We start from the raw sequence: 18,587 nt of genomic DNA on the forward strand, positions 1-18,587 counted from the left end.
AAATTACTAAATGAATCATCCCCAATGCATGAAAATAGATTTTTCAAGATTTTTCCCAAAAAGGTCAAAAATACCCCCGGACCCACGTGGTCGAAACTCGAGGTTCGTACCAAAACCCGGTTATTCATTCCCCCATGAATCCAAATATATGATTTGTTTTTAAATCGGACCCCAAATTGAGGTCCAACTTCTCAAATTGTAGAAAACCTAGGTTCTACCCAAAACACCCAATTTTCCCCATGAAAATCTTTGATTTGAAGTTGAAATTATGTTAAAAGATGTTAAGGAATAAAGAAATTAAGTTAGAAATCACTTACCAATCGTTTTGAAGAAGAAAAGCTGTTTGAAAAATCGCCTCTTAGGTTTTGGGTTTTTGAAAAGTGGAAAAATGACTAAAAATCCCGAATTTATACATTTTTCTGGGGGCTGGCGCGGACCGCACAGAAATGCACCGCGGCCGCGCCGAGGGAGGGGAGAAGTGGGCTCTCTCTGAACCCACCTAGTGCGGACCGCACTGATTTGGTGTGCGGCCACGCTGGTCGACCCTCTGAACCCCACCACGCGGACCGCACAGAAAAGCACCGCGGCCGCATGGCTGCCAGCGCGGACCGCGCGGAAATGGCCGCGGCCGCGCTGGGCCTGCAACATCTGAACCTGTATATTTTTTTTCTAAGTCTAAGACCTCTCGGGACCCATTCAAAACTCACCCGATCCCTCGGGACTCCAAACCAAACATGCACACAACCTTAAAAACATTTTACGGACTTACTCATGCGATCAAATCGCCAAAATAACATCATATACATAGGATCAAGCCTCAAACACATGATTTTATTTCTTCAACTTTCATAACTCAAATTCTCCATTTTTAGTCCGAAACATGTCATATGACGTTCGTTTTTAGCCAAACTTTACAGATAGTGCTTAACACATATTTAAGACTTGTACCGGGCGTCGGAACCAAAATACGAGCCCGATACCTATATTTTCTAACCCCTTTTTCATTTCAAATTTTCATATCAAATTTTAGAAAACAATTTCTTTCAAAAATTCATTTCTCGGGCTTGGGACCTCAAAATTTGATTCCGGGCACACGCCCGAGTCCCATATTTTTCTACGGACCCTCCGGGACCGTCGAATCACAGGTCCGGGTCCGTTTACCCAAAATGTTGACCGAAGTCAACATTATGCATATTAATACCAAAATTCATCAAAGGTTTCACATAATTCACATATTCTAACATTAAAACTTTCCGGCTACGCGCCCGAACTGCGCACGCCAATCGAGGCAACTAAAAGCGAGGTTTTCAAGGCCTCAAAAGAGCGGAACAAGGAATAACTACGGTGATGACCCTTCGGGTCGTCACAACTACAAACCAGAATAGTACATGTACCTCTACCTCTAATACCTCTACTTCCACCTCTAGCACCTCTAGCTCCACCTCTAATACCTCTACCTCCACCTCTAGCTGACAGAGCGGGCTGAACGAGTCCCTCAATGAACCTCCTTACTCTCTCTCTCAGTGGAAAGTATAAGAAGAGCATGACGGGTCAAATCATTAAACCTAGTCTCGTACTGAGTAACAGTCATAGAACTCTGCTGGAGACGCACAAACTGTCTTGGGTAGATCTCTCTATGAGTGATGGGGAGAAACTTCTCCAGAAATAGCTGAGTAAACTACTCCCCAGTCAAAGCTGGTGATCCGGCTGATCTAGCCAAACAATAATTTCTCCACCAAGTCTTGGCGGATCTAGACAAGCGAAAAGTAGCAAAATCGACTCTATTGGTCTCAACTATCCCCATGTTCCTGAGAACCTCGTGACAGCTGTCTAGATAATCCTAGGGATCCTCAGAAGATGCACCGCTGAAAGTACTAGTGAAGATCTTGGTGAACCTGTCCAACCTCCGCAAAGCCTCTATAGATGTAGCTGATCTAACACTGGTCTGTGCTACTGTTCGGCTGAAGAAGTGGTACATGACCTCGCCATTCGCGAAAGGACAAGAGTAGAGGTTTCAATTTAGCATTGAGAGAATAAAATCGCACAACAAGAAAGAATAGATGTGAAGTTTTTCCTAACTCTGTAGCCTCTGGGGATAAATACAGACGTCTCCGTACCGATCCCTCAGACTCTACTAAGCTTGCCTGTGACCTGTAATACCCATGTAACCTAGGGCTTTGATACCAACTTGTCACGACCCGGATTTCCCACCCTCGGGGGTCATGATTGCGCCTACTAATGTGAGCTAGGCAAGCCAATTATTGAACAAATAACCTTTTACCCTTTTTATTCTCTTTAAAAGTTATAAAGCAATAACGTATAAATAGCGGAAATTAAAATAAGCGGAAGAAAAGCAATAGAGTATCTGTACATGTAACTATTACAACAGTTTAAGCCTTAACCACACAAAACTAGTGTCACAGTGTCACAAACGATCTAAGATTTACTACATACAAAGTCCGAAAAAAATAAACAATACACTATTTCTGAATTAAGGAAATGAAACAGGGATAAAGGGATAGAGGGAGACGCCAGGTCCTGCGGACGCCTGCAGGTCTACCTTGGATCTTCGCGTGGACTGAAGGTAACCACCCAATCTACGGTCCAAAAGCTGCTCCGGGATCTGCACAGAGTGCAGAGTGTAGTATCAGCACAACCGACCCCATGTGCTAGTAAGTGCTTAGCCTAACCTCGATGAAGTAGTGACGAGGCTAGGACCATACTACCACATAAACCTGTGCAATTCAACTATATACAACAGAAAAGAAAAATAGAAACGAACAGTCAAATAAGGGAGGGGTAGCATGCTGCGGGGGAGATATCAATTCAGAATAGCAAAACAACAGGTAATTGAAGGAAATAGTAAATCTCGGATATCAACAAAGAACCAGAAATCAATAAGTACACGGCATCACTCTTCGTGCTTTTACTCTCGTCCTTACATAAGCAATCAAGTAATGAAAATGTGCACGGCATCACCCTTCGTGCTTTTACTCTCGTTCTCACCATATAATCAATATAATCGGCAAGGAATGGTATATCGTGCGGCACGGCATTACCCTTCGTGCTTTACACTCTTTCCTCACAAATCATACACGGCATCACCCTTTGTGCTTTAACACTCTCTCACCAAAACAATACACGGCATCACCCTTCGTGTTTTAACACTCTTCCTCACCCAAACAACAATCACAAATAATAGGGCAAGGGAATAAATGAAATTACAATAAGAATCCCGGCAAGGGAACAATAGTTCAACAATCAAGTCCCGGCAAGGGAATAACATCAAAAGAAGCATCAACATCCCGGCTAGGGAGATAACATTAAAAAACAACAAATTCCCGGCAAGGGAGATAATGTAATGATTCTCTTCTCTTTTTCACTTTTACTTCACAACTCACTTCACAACTTTGAGTAAATGCTCTAAAGGTTCAATTTCCACTTATACTTTTACATTTCATTGTACAACTTGAGCCAACGCTCCTCAATGTTCAAATGTCACAATTACTTCCATAGACTTTGCCCAACAATCGAAATCATCATCAAAGCGTGAACAATACAACGAAGCCATAATAATCACAATATAAGACTCACGGGCATGCTTGACACCAACGTATAGATACTCGTCACCATGCCTATACATCGTACTCGACAAATACCACATAGCAAATAGGACTCGACTCTTAATCCCTCAAGTTAAGGTTAGACCAAACACTTACCTCGAACCTCTACGGCCAACTCCAGCCTCAAACAGCGCTATTCCTTTTGAATTTGGCTCCAAATAAATTGTATCAAGATATAATCGACTTAATAATGCCAATAAACACTAAACAAATGCAATTCCAATGCTTAATTATAGATTTCCTATCATTCTTCCAAAAAGTCAAAAATCGACCCAGCGCTCGCTTGGACAAAACACAAGGTTCGGACCAAAACCCGATCACCCATTAACCCACGAGCCCGAATATGTATTACGTTTCGAAATCCGACCCCAAAACGAGGTCTAAATTTCATTTATACAAAAAGCCCTAACTCTACCCAATTTTCTAATTTTCTACCTTTAAGAACATGATTTAGGCCTAGAATTCTAATGGGTGTTAATGGAAATTGACGAGAATGAGCCTAAGATTACATACCTATGAATTTATGGGGAAGTTCGCTTTCAAAAATCGCCCAATTTGGAGCTTGGAAGAAGAAGTTATGAAATTTGGGTTTAATCCCGTATGTGTTCTGTTCTGTTTAAATGATTGGGCAAAATTGTTCTTTGCGATCGCGGACAATGGTATGCGATCGCATAGGGTAAGGGGGGACTGGGAATTGCGATCACGGACTAGGCTATGCGATCGCATAGGGGAAAATGGACTCCATTCCCAGGCTTGGTCTAACACATTGTGATTGCGGAAGAAACAATGCAATCGCATAGAACAATTTGTGACTTACCAGAATTTACTCTACGCGATCGCAGAGGGACCTATGCGATCACATAGTACAAAAATGGACCCCTAATATTTACACTATGTGATCGCGAACCTTCCTATGCGATCGCATAGCACAAACACCTGGACACCAGCAGACAGCATATTCTGCAATTTTTCCTAAGTTCAAAAACCTCCTGAGACCTATCTGAAACTCACCCGAGCCCTCGGGGCACCAAACCAAACATGCACACTACCTCAAAAACACCATACGGACTTTCTCATGCATTCAAATCACTAAAATAACATCAACAACTATGAATTTAGCATCAAAATCATGAAATTTCTCAAGAACTTCAAATTTTCCATTTTTCTCAAAAACGATCTGATTCATGTTGTTTCAAGTCCGTTTCTTACCAAATTTCACAAAATTATCTTAAATCACATATAAGACCTGTACCGGGCGGCGGAACTAGAATACGGGCCCGATACCATCAAGTCTTAATCACAATTCATTTCCAAAACTCATAAATAATTTCAGAAAATAATTTTCTTTAAAAATTCATTTCTTGGGCTTGGAACCTTGGAATTCGATTCCGGGCATACGCCCAAGTCCCATATTTTCCTACGGACCCTCCGGGACTGTCAAATCACATGTCCGGGTCCGTTTACCCAATGTTGACCGAAGTCAAATTAATTTATTTTAAAGTCAAAATTCATTATTTTTTCACAGATTTTCATATAATGGATTTTCGGCTATGCTCCCGGACTGCGCATGCAAATCAAGGTGATGCCAAAAGAGGTTTCTAAGACCTCAGAATGCATAATTCACTTTTAAAACGAGTGATGACCTTTTGGGTCATCACATTGTGTTGTTGTTGTTGTGGTGTTGTTGTTGTTGTGGTGGTGTTGTTGGGTTGTTGTGGAGATTTTTGTATTGAAATTGTAGTTTATGAATAGAATTATATTGTTATTTAGGGAATTTGGTATGCTGGCAGGTGGTGTAGCTGCCAAAACAGGTAGTTTTTGCCAAAATTATACCCAGAAAAGCGATCAACTTTGGTTGCTTTTCTATTTAAAAAAATATTTTCTGGGCAAAAGCGACCAAGGTTGGTCGCTAATTAACGCAGATTTCCTAAAAAGCGACCAACTTTGGTCTCTATTCTATTAAAAAAATCTGGAAATTAGCGACCAATTTTGGTCGCTTATGTTAAAACAAATCTTGAAATTAGCAACCTATTTTGGTCGCTTATGTTAAAAAAATTAATAAAATTAAAAAAAATGACCAACTTTGGTTGCTATTTTCCAGATTTTAATATAATATTTGGTTTACAGACCAAAGTTGGTCGCTATATTTTGAATAGTAATAAATAAATAAATATGTAATTTAAATATAGAGACCAACTTTGTTAGCTAAATTTATATTATTAAAATATTAAAGCGACCAAAGTTGGTCGGTATATTGTTTACCCGAAATATTTGGTCCTTTTACCTTAGAGACCAAAGTTGGTCGTTAATTAGCGACCAACAAAATAGCGACCAAGCCAGTTTGGACGCTTTTTGGTCGCTTTGTGACTTGTAAGCGACCAACTTTGGTCGCTTTTTGTGGCCGCTTTTTTCCGGATTTCTAGTAGTGTCAGATCCTCTTTCAAGCCCAAAAAGGAAGTTAGTATCTCAAGGCCACTTGATCTCGTCCATATAGATCTATGTGGACCTATGAGGATGCTAAGTAGAGGAGGAAAGAGGTACATATTCTCGTGAGTGTGGATGATTACTCCAGATTTACATGGACCTTGTTCCTAAGAACTGAAGATGAGGCTCCAACCGACATAGAGGAACCTGGTCCCTCAATCACAATATCTGAAGCAGAAAACAGAGTTGTGGATGTTGTACATGGAACTCCAGCTATTGAGAAATTCAAACCAGATCAAAGACAAGAAACTCACTTGCCTTCTCAGCCCTTCTCTCTCAAATAGAGCCTAAGAGAATCAAGGAAGCATTAAAAGATGCTGACTAGATTACAGCTATGCAAGAAGAACTCCATCAACTTGAGAGGAACAGTATGTGGAACCTGGTTCCACAACCTGTTGACAGAATTGTTATAGCAGCTAGGCTCCCCGTGCTTGGTGTGAAAGAAATCAGGAAGGAACCTACTCATTGTACAGATCTATGTTGAGAATCATCTTTGGAGAAACAGTTGACTCCCAATGTGAAGAATATGCATAACTCATGGGAAGTGAGTTAGAAATTAGTACGATGGGGGAACTAAATTTCTTCTTAGATTTACAAGTGAAATAAGAAGTTGCTGAAGAGATTTGACATGGAGACATCAAAAATAATTGACACTCCCATCACCACAGCTACTTGTCCAGATATGAATGAACCTGGTTCTCCTCTAAATCAGACCATGTATAGAGGTATCATAGGGTCACTTCTAAAGCAGACCAGAAATTGTTTTTAGTGTGGGTCTTTGTGCTGAGTCTAAATCCAATCCAAAGGAATCTCATCTGAAAGCTACCAAGAGAACTGTAGGATGTCTCAAAGGGGTGCAAGACCTGGTTCTCTACTACCCCTCAAGAGATAACCTTGACTTAATAGGATATGCTGATGTTGATTATGTTGAACATCTGCTGGATAGACAAAGCATATCTGGAATGGCATATTTTCTGAGTTCATGCTTGATCTCATAGGGTACAAAGAGACAAATTGTGTCGCTCTTCCTACTGCTAAAACTGAATACGTGGTTGCTGCTTCTTGTTATGCTCAACTAGTACAGATCAAGCAACATCTTGAATACTTTGGTTTACTTACTGCTTGAACCTGGTACAACACAAGAGGACAAAGCACATTGATGTCAGACACCATTTTCTCATGGACAATGTTGAAAAGGTTCTGATTTGTATGAAGTCCTAGAAGACGAAGGATCAGGTAGCAGATATCTTCACCAAGGTGCTGAGCAGGGAACATTTTGAAAGAAGTCGTCTGGAGTCGGGGTTGATCAAGATCAATGAAGGACCTGGTCCCTCGATGATTGGCTATGTTAAGAAGGAAAGGTACAATGCTAAAAAGTATTTTTGGCGACATCTAACTCAAATCTATACTGTTATAGGTATACACATATGGCAGTTTTAGGACAAATGGCAGTCTCAGGACAAAACAAGTAAGATTGACATTGCACTTCTAGGAGTCTTTGCTCAAAATCTTCAAAAACCGTCAAGGAACATGGTTCCTATGACTCAGGTTAGTAGTCTCTCCAATACTTATATGCCTTTTAAGCTACTGAAGTGTCATGTCATTAATTTATTTTTGCCTTTCTCCTGCCTCTTCTCCAAACTTTTCAAGTCCAAAATGTTAAACCTTTTCTAAACTGACTCGTTTCCCCAAAGGCACTTCTCCATATTACACCCAAATAAACCGATTCTTTTCTTCAAAGCCAAAAATCAACCTTATCTTAAAATAATCCTTCTTTCCAAATATGCCAGAACTGATGTAAGCCCAACTCTCTCACCTTCCAAAAACCTAACTCTATCAGAATCAAAACCCCAAGAATTCTTTGGTAGATTTTGATGGAAGTTTAACTGAAAGGGAACAGGGTAGATCTAACATTCTAGAGCGTGAGGCTGAAGTTGTTGTTGGATTTGTGGAAGCCTTGAAGGATGGAGAAATTGGTAAATATGAGGACTGAATGAGGGACTTGATTCCTCAAGTCCTTCTCATGAAGTTAATTTTAATGATGATCTTTTTCTCTTTGAGTTCTATGTATAAACGAACTTTTGATCCAATAAAAAGAATTGATGAAAAGTAGGCTGATTGATAATGAAGTGGTGTGACCTGCTGATGTTATTGTGGAAGAGTGAATGAAATGAAATCTTTACATGTGAAAAAGAATTAAAAGGGGGGAGGTTGGCTAAGAAAGATGCAGCAGATGATAAGGGTAAACAGACTGAGAAGAAGAAGAGGGAGACATGGCTGCTCAGGGATAGAAAGAGGAGTGTAAGTGAGGAACCTGGTTCCTTACGGAAGCAAAATGTTGAGCCATTAGGTTTGGAGGGAGAAGACTTTGAAGTCTGAAAAAGTGCTGTAAGGCAGAGTGTTGACTCTGATATTGCTGAAAAATGGAGGAACTTCTTGACATTATTGAGTTCCAAAAGTAGAATCACCTTTTTGTTCCTCCAAGTCCCAATATTTCTGAAGAAGAAGTAAAAACTTCTATTTTTTATGTGATATTATGATGCTATATGTGCATGGGACTAGAATACCCTTGCAGAATAGAATGCTAAGTAAGAAGGGTGAGAATGCATGATTGAGGAAACAGGTGGAGGAACTGAGAGAGAAGATGATCCTTGATCAGAGGAGAGTAAATGAACGAATGGACAAGCTCATCAAGGCCTTATCCCCTTCCTTTTTCTCCTGCCCAGTGATCCATGTCTTCCACTCCTTCCAAATTCCCTTGAATTCTTATCCTCTTTTGATCCCTATATATGATGACATTGGTACTTCTGTTGTTCAAATTGTCATATTATGTATTGTTGAAGCTACTGTGTTTTTATTATCATTACTTCACTATGGGCAATCACTCTATGTTGTGCATTGACATTCACTTGTTGTTCTTGTTATTGTTTATGCTGTGTTGCCCAAGTGGCCTGAGTTAATGTTACTAAACTTATTTTTGGTAGTACTTCTTCTGTTATTCTTTTCGATGATGCCAAAAGGGGTAAGTTATATAGGTGTCAACATGGGAGGAACATAATCGAATGTTGTGCATGAAAGATGGATCTGCTTCACAGGGGAATATTGCTGCTAATGTAGGGAAACATATGAGGAATCTAGTTCTCTAGTTCTCAAGAGATAGCTCTGCTTCCCAGGGGGAATGTTGTTGATAATATGTTGATTATAGGCTAATCCGCAGGAAACATGTGCGAAATCTGGTTATCAAGAGGAATATTAATTCTGGGTTTGTCTTCATCGAAAAGGGGGAAATTGATAAGTTATGGAACTTTGAGTTTTGATGATTTGCCAAACAGTCTTAAGGAACCAGTTATGATCGGCTCCTTAGGTTCAGTTTTCATGGGGAATATGGCTTATTCGTAGGGGGAACAATATGGAGATCTGGTTATCGAGGGGGATATTAATTCTAAGTTTGTCGTCATCAAAAAGGGGGAAATTGATAGGTTACAAGTACCATGGGCACAAGTACTTTGCTTTATGTTTTGATGATCTAACAAACTTACCATTCAGAACTTGATAAGGAACCTGTTACACATCTACAAGACCTTGAGATCACAAAGTTTCAGGTTGGGATCCAGCCCTTGGGAAAGCAAGGTGAATGTTATTACTGAATCAAAGGACCTGCAGGAGCTGACCATAGAATAGCTGGTTGGAAATCTGAAGACCCATGAGATGAAGAGGAAGATAGATAGTGAAAGAAGAGAACTAAAGAAAGAAAAGATCCTGGTACTCAAAGCTGATAGCAATGACTCAAGTGAGGAAGAGTAGAAGGAACGACTTAGGAAACATGTCCCTACCAGTTTTGGAGGAGACTCTATGAAGTCAACTCTCCAGCAAGAAAGTTACTGCCTGCACACACTACTGCACAGGAACAGTGCAGCAGTCAACTTTCTATGAAAGGCTTTTTACCTACCTTGGTTACATCATTGTAAGTGATGTCACACGCCTATAAATACTATCAAGGAAGGTAAAACAACTTATTTCATGAGAGAACCAGATAAAGGACCTGAAGCATGCCTGATACAATCATTCAAGATAATCGACTCAAGATAATCTGGGCAGTGTGCTTTAGATTCACAGGAACCAAATTAGGGACCTGATACCTTGGTATTCCCCTAACAGAAGTATAAGTCAACATTACAGCTGGAAAGCAAATACAGAAAGTGACTGCCTGCAACAGTGCAGCAGTCACTTCCCATTGAGACGGGGCATGTACTAACCAAGATTGGACATCACCATTGTGAATTGACATCACTAAGGTGATGTCTTTTGTAATATAAACCTGGTGCAAGACACAAGGCATCCTCCTCCAAGACTTGCAAAATAAGAAACGAAAATATTCTCTCAAGTGCTTGCAACAACCTCTCTCAAGAACAAAGTTGTTGCAACCTCAAGGACCTGATCCAAGATCGAAGATATCTTAAGTCCTTAGGTTTGTTGAGTTTTTGTTATTTGTTCTTCATTGTAACTCCTATCTTGCTTTCTTAGAAGTTGTTTTTAGGAAACCCAAAATCCGTAACTCTTCAGTTTATGTTGTGACTAGGTTTAGTCATAAGTTAAAATCTTTGTAACTAGAGAGTTACAAAGTGGCGTTTGTAATAAGTGTTATTACAAGTTAGAGTGAGTAAAAGCTTTTGTAAGTTTAGAGTGACAAAGTGGCTTGTAGTGAGAGCATCACAAGTTAGTTAAATTCTTTGTAACTAGGGAGTCACAAAATGGCTTGTGGTTAGAGTATCACAAATTAGTTGAATTCTTTGTAATAGAGTCATTACAAAGTGGATTGTAATAAGTTTTTACAAGTTAGTAAAGTTGAAAACCTATAAGTGTAGGTCGTGGTTTTTGTCTCCTTGAGTTGGGATTTTTCCACGTAAAAATCCTTTGTGTTCTTTACTTACTGCCGAGCTACTTCGAGAACAATTAGAGAACCTGATTCCCTATACTGGTTGATTTTACAGTATGTGCTTACAGTGGGACGTTATAGAGAATCTAGGTTTCTACACAGTGGGAACTTATTCTATGTCTCATTTACATACCGGTTTAGTAGTTAGCACTGTGGGAGCAGATATAGGACCAAAACACTATACAGTTTGGTTCATTAGTATCTTTAGTGGAAACTCATAGAGAACTCGGTTCTCTATACAGTCTGGTGGATGCTTAGTTTCTAACAGTATAGGAGTTGGTACCTCCTCGTGAACTGCAAACATCTCCTTTGCCACATGTTGTTCCCCATATACCGTTCTTATACCGTCTTTTGTTGGAAATTCCATCATCTAATGAAGAGTTGACGGTACTGCCCTTATATTGTGTATCCATGGCCTTCCAAGCAATGCATTGTACCTCATGTCACCTTCGATGGCGTGAAATCCGGTATTCCGAACTATATCGGACAAAGGGTGATCTCCCCTTCGTTGCTTCACTGGCTATGTTGAAGTCATTGAGGACTCGGGAGGTAGGTATGATTTGGTCGAGCAGTCCGAGATGTTCTACCACCTTCGACATGATCACATTGGCCGAGCTACTTGGATCTATGAGTACACATTTAACTTGAACGTTATTTAAGAGGAATAAAATTAACAGCGCATCATTATGTGGATGAGATAAGGTCTCAAAGTCCTCTTCACTGAATGCTACGATTTCCTCGGGCATGCGGCCCTGAATTTTCCCTTCCGTTGCAGCGGAAACTTTTGTCCATTTGATCATGGGTCCTTGAGCAATGTCGGTCCCCTCAATGATCATATGGATGATGCACTGAGGTTTTCCCATTCCGTTCCTCCAGCTGCCTCTCTTTCCTCCCGGGTCGGGTTTTTCCGAGCTTCCTATTGGCTTTCTTGGCTTATACTCCTATTAGTGTGGGAGCTTATGTTGACATGTTGGGCATTGCGTGAGACCACCACCATGGGGGTTGGCTCTGGTGCACCCTCAGGTTTTGTAGTGGTACACTGACACCTGGAACAGCTACACCATTCTCTCTATGGTCTTCAAGATCGTTGTTTTCACGTGCATTCATTGAGTTAGACATTTTGACCTGAAATCAAAGATTCTTGGGCAAAAAGAGTGTAAATAATAACTTGCGTTATTTAGTAAACCAGCACGAAAACAATCACTATTATTTTTAGCCCCATGGTAGGCGTCAAACTTTTTACCTTGAAAATGGTAATAACAATTAGATTTGATTTTGTGGTTCTAAAAATACGCGATTTATCTTAATGCTCGTTGTTAGGCAGTATATGCTAAGTAAGAGCTAGGAAAATGAGATAGGAGCTAAAAGATAGAATGCTATGCAAACCGAGTAGCCGAGAGTCGGGGTCTCGAGCTAGCCTACACTGGGCCTCGAGGTCAAGCTAAAGCGTTAGGCTGTGGATAGCCGATGAAGGATTAACAGCTCTGAGAGCTCTAATGAGGGCTCTTTATGATCAATGATCAGTAATAAATGAAGAACAATTAATGAAACATAATAAATGTAAACAATAAATCAAAGGAAAGACAATAGAGAGTGTTCAAGTTAGAGAGCGGAGAATGTTCTTGTTCTGGTATTGAATATCATCCGTGCAAAAAATGACAAGGGCCCCCTTATATAGGAGGGGAAATTTCAACATGGTACATGTATAATTATTACAAGAAAAAGTAGCTGGTAGAGCTACTTAAAGGGTCTGGTACAGACTTGTACTATTCTTGCAGGCAGTCGTCAACTTTGATCACGCACCTCGGGAATTCCCCACTGGTCCATGATAGTCGTCGATCTGTGCCACCCCGAGGTCGGGCATAGGGAACCCTCGGGGTCGAACCTCAATCGGTGCCTCGAGTCTCCTGGGCTACAGAATGTTATATCGATCATAAAATCAGAGCGTCCGATTTTAGCTGTGTACAGATTTGACCCTTAAGCTACTTCACATCGAATCTATTAACATGTGTACTATGTGAATTTGTACTATACTTATTGTTTTCTCTTCCTCCCTGATATGGGATTTGCCTAAGTATCATATGCATCCCTTTTTAAGAAGCTTACCAGCTTAGAGTTTTGTCAGTCCTTCTTCTTGACCCGCTCTCATATATATTCCCCCATCATATGCGTCGGCATGCGCATCCAAGTCCAAATAGCAGGACATGTTAAATAGAAATGTACTTGTGATTATCAGCTCTAATTCACATACAACATAGAAACAGTACAATTGAATGGCACACTTTTGTTTCCTTAATTATTCTTTGTCTCTCTTGGAAGTAAGAATATGGGATAAGGGTGTAAGTGCAATTTCATTCATCAGATTGTGGGACATTGACATTCTAAAAGCCACAGACCTCTTCAAACATTTTAGAAGGAACACTGATCTGCCTGATTATATATAGCACACAAGTAAAAAGTGAAGCAGAATGCATGAACATATAATGCAAGCCATTAAATACCATGAATATCTGATGCAATTTTGAATATTATCTTCTAGTTTTCTGCTCTTACCCTTTTAATTCCCTAGTTACTGCATATTCTATTTCTAGTAATTGTCTGAACTAACTTCAATGTTTCCAACTTCAAGGTCGAACTATAGTCTTTTGCTTATTTCTGAGAGATAAGCTTTGATTTATTTTTCCTGTTTAGATTAAAAGTAACACATCAAGTAAAATTGGCAGCAAAGAAAAATTAAACAACTAAAAGAACCAACTCTAGAGGATCAAATATATAAGGATTTAGGATTCTTGCAAAAATAATGGTTGCACCAAATGCCACCTTCATAACTTATACTGCTACCTGCACCTTCAGTTTTTTCCAGTGAAATATACAAAAATACTTCACTGAAGAGAGAGGGAGAAAAGTTCATTATTACAAAAACATTGATATTCTTCTAACTCAAGTCTATGTATGGAAAATAATCAGACAACTCCTCATATAACATTAGTATTTCAGCATCAAGTCTACAACCTCTAGTGTACATGTACATTTATCACCTAGGTCATATTCCAAAATCCCTGTTGTGCCAAATTGAATGGAGTATCATCTATCATGGGGAAAACATCATATTTAGAAGGCTTAATGTTCTAGAGAAAATGCCTTTGCACCTGCTTAAGCCTCCGAATACAGTAGGCATATAACACTTCAGGCAAATCTCACATTGAAAAGGAAGGGGAAAGTGGGGAGATATACAAGACAGAGCACAATTTCACATGATACATGCACTTTTCGGCTCGATGTGGCATAACCTAAGGGATAACTACATGAGATTGATTGAGTCGATAGAGACAATACGTCAGGAGCTTGCGCTGTGAGACTTTTCTCTTATTCATCATTTTCTTTATAATTTTGCAAAATTATGATTAAATACACATGAAGTATGAACAGACTGATAGTTTGAGAGTCCTGTATATGCAGCAACACATCTTTGATGGTCAACTTGCTATACAACTGATATTTGATTCTTAATCAATCTGCATCCACTTTAATTTTCAGCTTAAGATTTAGTCAATGCTTACATATATGATCAACTCTTATTGGTTGATATTCTATAATCCCTATATTATGGTTAGGAATAAACTGAAGAAGCAGATAAGTTTGAAGCTTCCTTCAATGCAAAAAAAATATGTGCTCTGCAGCTTTTGCTGATATTAGACACAACAAACTGTGAGAACAAATATGTTGTCACTTTCAATCCCACATATTTTCTTCTGTCTCCCTGCTGTGTTTTTCCCTTTTGAGGTAAAAATTCTCTACTTTTCTACTGTTTCAAACAAATAGGTTTCTCAAAACTTATATGCTACTATCACTCCTCAGGATATTCAAACATGTCTATTTTCCTTGAAAAAGTAACTCATAAGCAAAGGACATATGTATTCTTAATTATCCATTTATCCCACACCGGTTTAATTAAATAAAGCGCCCCCATAGTTTATTATTAGTAGAAGTCCAAAAAACAGTGCACCACTTATGTGGTATTTAGAAATTGCATTACCAAGCCACCCACCCTGGATGCGCTAGCTTTACAATTGAATCCTACAAAAACTCAAAGATAGCAACTAGCGATCGAGCCATCCACCATGTGTGTGTTGGCCATTACAATTGAGATTATAACTGCGCCACCCACCATGGGTGACCTAGTTTTTATACATTCAAATATTTATGGAACAATAAGTATGGTTTCTTTTTTTCTTTTTGACCTTCCGGTTTTTCCTCTACATTTTCTTACAATAAATTTTTAAGGAGGATGGTCCCTCTTTTTTATGCCTTTCCCTTTAATTAAATTTATCGTTTTGGGTCATATTTTGTTGTATATTGTCGAAAAAAGGACAACAATGGTTTCTTATGCTTGGGGGTTTAAACTAATCCTTTAAATATATTCTTGAACAGCTTTGGTCATTTAAGTTTTTCAAAAGTGAGAAAATTTAGCCTCCATCAAATATTTATAAACTTTGAATGTTCGAAAGTGAGCAATTTTAGTCTATATCAATTTTAGTCGCTTGAACTCGGCTTTGAACTGGTCCCATGTGCTAATAATACATAGACCTTTATCTACGTTAGCCATCTTCCTTCTCCACCATAGCATGGCAGTCTCTGAGAGGTACAACACGGCAGTATTTATCTTAGCCTCGTCGTCCCTCACTTTGTCATGCCTAAAGTAGTTCTCCAAGTGCCAAAGGAAGTTTTCCACTTCTTGTGCATCACGAACACCTTTGAACACCGGGAGTTTGGGAGTCTCGATCTTAGTCTCTCTCCTTACCACAACATTGTTGGCTGTCTCAGTCATGCCAGCATCGACATTCTCCTCGAGTGACTCCATCTTTGCTTTTATAACATCGATAGTACTCAAAGCCTCCATGAGTTGTCACTCTAAGGCAATGATGGTTTTCCTTAGTTCCATCTCAATCTTTTACGTCCCTCTAGGTTATTTCGGACACTCTCAATCTCTTCAAGAGTGTACCTCTCAAGAACTCTAAGGGTGCCTTCCAACTTCCCCAAGCGTTGGCCAAAGATCTACATGGCATCCATCCCCGTGTTCATCTTCATCACCCACTCTTTACCGAGCGAGACGTCCTCAGTCAATCAGAGAAGTGTCAAGTTGGAGCTTTCAAGCCAATGCGGTCCGCAGCCCATTTTGTGCGGACCGCACTAGAAGCCTCCCGGCCGCAGTCCATTCTATGCGGTCCGCGGAGCCCGAGTTTAGAGAATCAGATCTTCAAGTTCAGAGCCCTAGTGCGGCCGGACACCATTTTGTGCGGTCCGCACTAATCCCGCATGGGCATTTTTGTCCAGATTTTTCAGCTTAGTATAAATAGATTCTTTTTTCATTTTTAGGGTATCAGATAGTTTTTAGAAGCAGCTGCGCTCGTGGGAACGACTCTTGTAGCCATTTTGGACAATTTTATCTACTTTTCAACATTGAATCTTTATTTTTATCTTAGTAATTAATTAATATGAGTTTATCTTCATCTATTTCTTGTTTTTCTTCTTTGAATATGAGTATTTAGACCCCATAGCTAGGGTTGTGGCTCAACCCTAGTGTGGGCAATTGATGGGTCTTGTATTTTAGGGATAAATTGACTATGGGTGTTTGATATTTTGGTCAATTTCATGGTTAATTGCTGAATTAGTGGTTTTAAACACTAGTTTGTGTTTAGTTGACTAGGGATCTTCTTGAAAAAGAGAGCCTAAGTCTCTGAAATTGATCCAACAAGGAATTGGGGTGTACTAAAGAGATTGATAGCCCCAATTAAAGGGTTAAACCTCGAGAAAGTAATACCCGACTTGAACCCTAAGTTGTTTGTGTAAATTTGCATACCCAGTTGGTCTTGATAAAGTCAATTGGGCAAAATCACTTGAACCACCGAGAGGTGTAGAGTGGGTAAAGTAGTGCAATGATTATATCATATTCCCCAATCATGTAATTGTGCCTTACACTAAAGACACGTCAATTGACAACCTAGGCGGATGTCACTACCCTAGTTCCCTTTAAACCATTTGAATTACCCTTTTAGCTTATCTCTTAGCTTAATATAGTTGCAATTATAATTTGTAGTTTGATAAAAGTAGAATTATAAAGAAAACACCCAAAAATGATTAGAAGTGTAATTTGAACACTTACGCAATCCTAAGCTAAATAGACACTCAATTCTAATTCTAGCTCTTTGTGGATATCGATCCCGATCCAAAATCGGGTAAAAGCTACTCTGACCCTCTCTCGCTACATAATTAGTAGTGCGGAGTAGGCCGTGATCAACTTTTTGGCGCCGTTGCCGGGGAGCTAACGGTTTTGGCTATCTATTTAGTTAGTTTTGTGTATTGTTCTTCTTTCCTTCTTTGTTACTAACTTGTTTGTGTCACAACTCAGGTACCAAATGGCAGCGAACAATGCTAATGACCCTCTTCGAAACGTGATTGCGGGGGAGGAGGTAGATGATGTCGGAGATGATGAGGTGCCTCTTGTACCTCAAGGATAGCGTAGAGGCGTCAATGCCAATGGTAATCCCAATGACAATTTTCCAGACCCTCCTCTGCCACCTCCAAGAGTGGCTCCCAGAATACTTCCGAACCAGGGCTATGCGAGTGCTATTGTCCCACCCCGAATCTGGGCAGGCAATTTTCAGATAACCAATGTGATGTTGACCTTACTTGAGCAACGTGGGTATTTTACGGGTGCTGCAAATCAAAATGCCTACAAATATCTCAAGGGGTTCGTGGATACATGTTGGAGAAGCAAGCAGACAAATATGTCCGAGGATGCTCTTAGGTTGAGACTCTTCCCATTCTTACTTCGGGGGAAGGCATTAGATTGGCTCGAGAGTTTTCCCAACCATTCCATCACAACTTGGGATGAGTTGGCGGATAAATTCATTGCTAAATTTTTCTCACCAGGGCATATGGCAGTATTGCGTGATGAGATATTGGCTTTCAAGCAAGAGCCCATGGAACCTTTGCATGAGATTTGGGAGCGTTATAGAACAATGGTGAAAGAATGCCGCAACAATGATATGACCACGGCTATGATACAACAAACCTTCTACCGCGGCATCAATACAACAAATCAATGCATAGTGAACCAACTTGTTGGAGGCAACTTTATGAAGTTGTCGTATGATGAGGCATGTGATGTACTTGATGAGATGGCTGACACTTCTTCTACATGTCAAAGTAGAGCCAATGTGCCTCAAGGTGACCCCACAGTTATTCATTTGCACAAGGAACTACATGATCACGGGCAAGCTATAGCTGAGCTTATAACTACTATGAACCAATTGGCAAAGGCACAGTTGCAACAAGTTCAAACTCCTCGCCAAGTGAATGCCATAGAGGGTGTTAATATGCTTGTCAACAAAATAAGGCAAAGAAGGAAACAAAACCAAGGGAATTCTGAGTAATTTGATGATGACTGTGATGGATTTCAAAATGATGGTTATGATGACCAAAGTGAAGAGGTTCAATATGTAAAAAACTTTCAAGGTCAACGAGGCAACTTTTCCAATCAA

Source organism: Nicotiana tabacum, chromosome 1, assembly GCF_000715075.1.
Source record: "Nicotiana tabacum cultivar K326 chromosome 1, ASM71507v2, whole genome shotgun sequence".
Lineage (NCBI taxonomy): Eukaryota > Viridiplantae > Streptophyta > Magnoliopsida > Solanales > Solanaceae > Nicotiana > Nicotiana tabacum.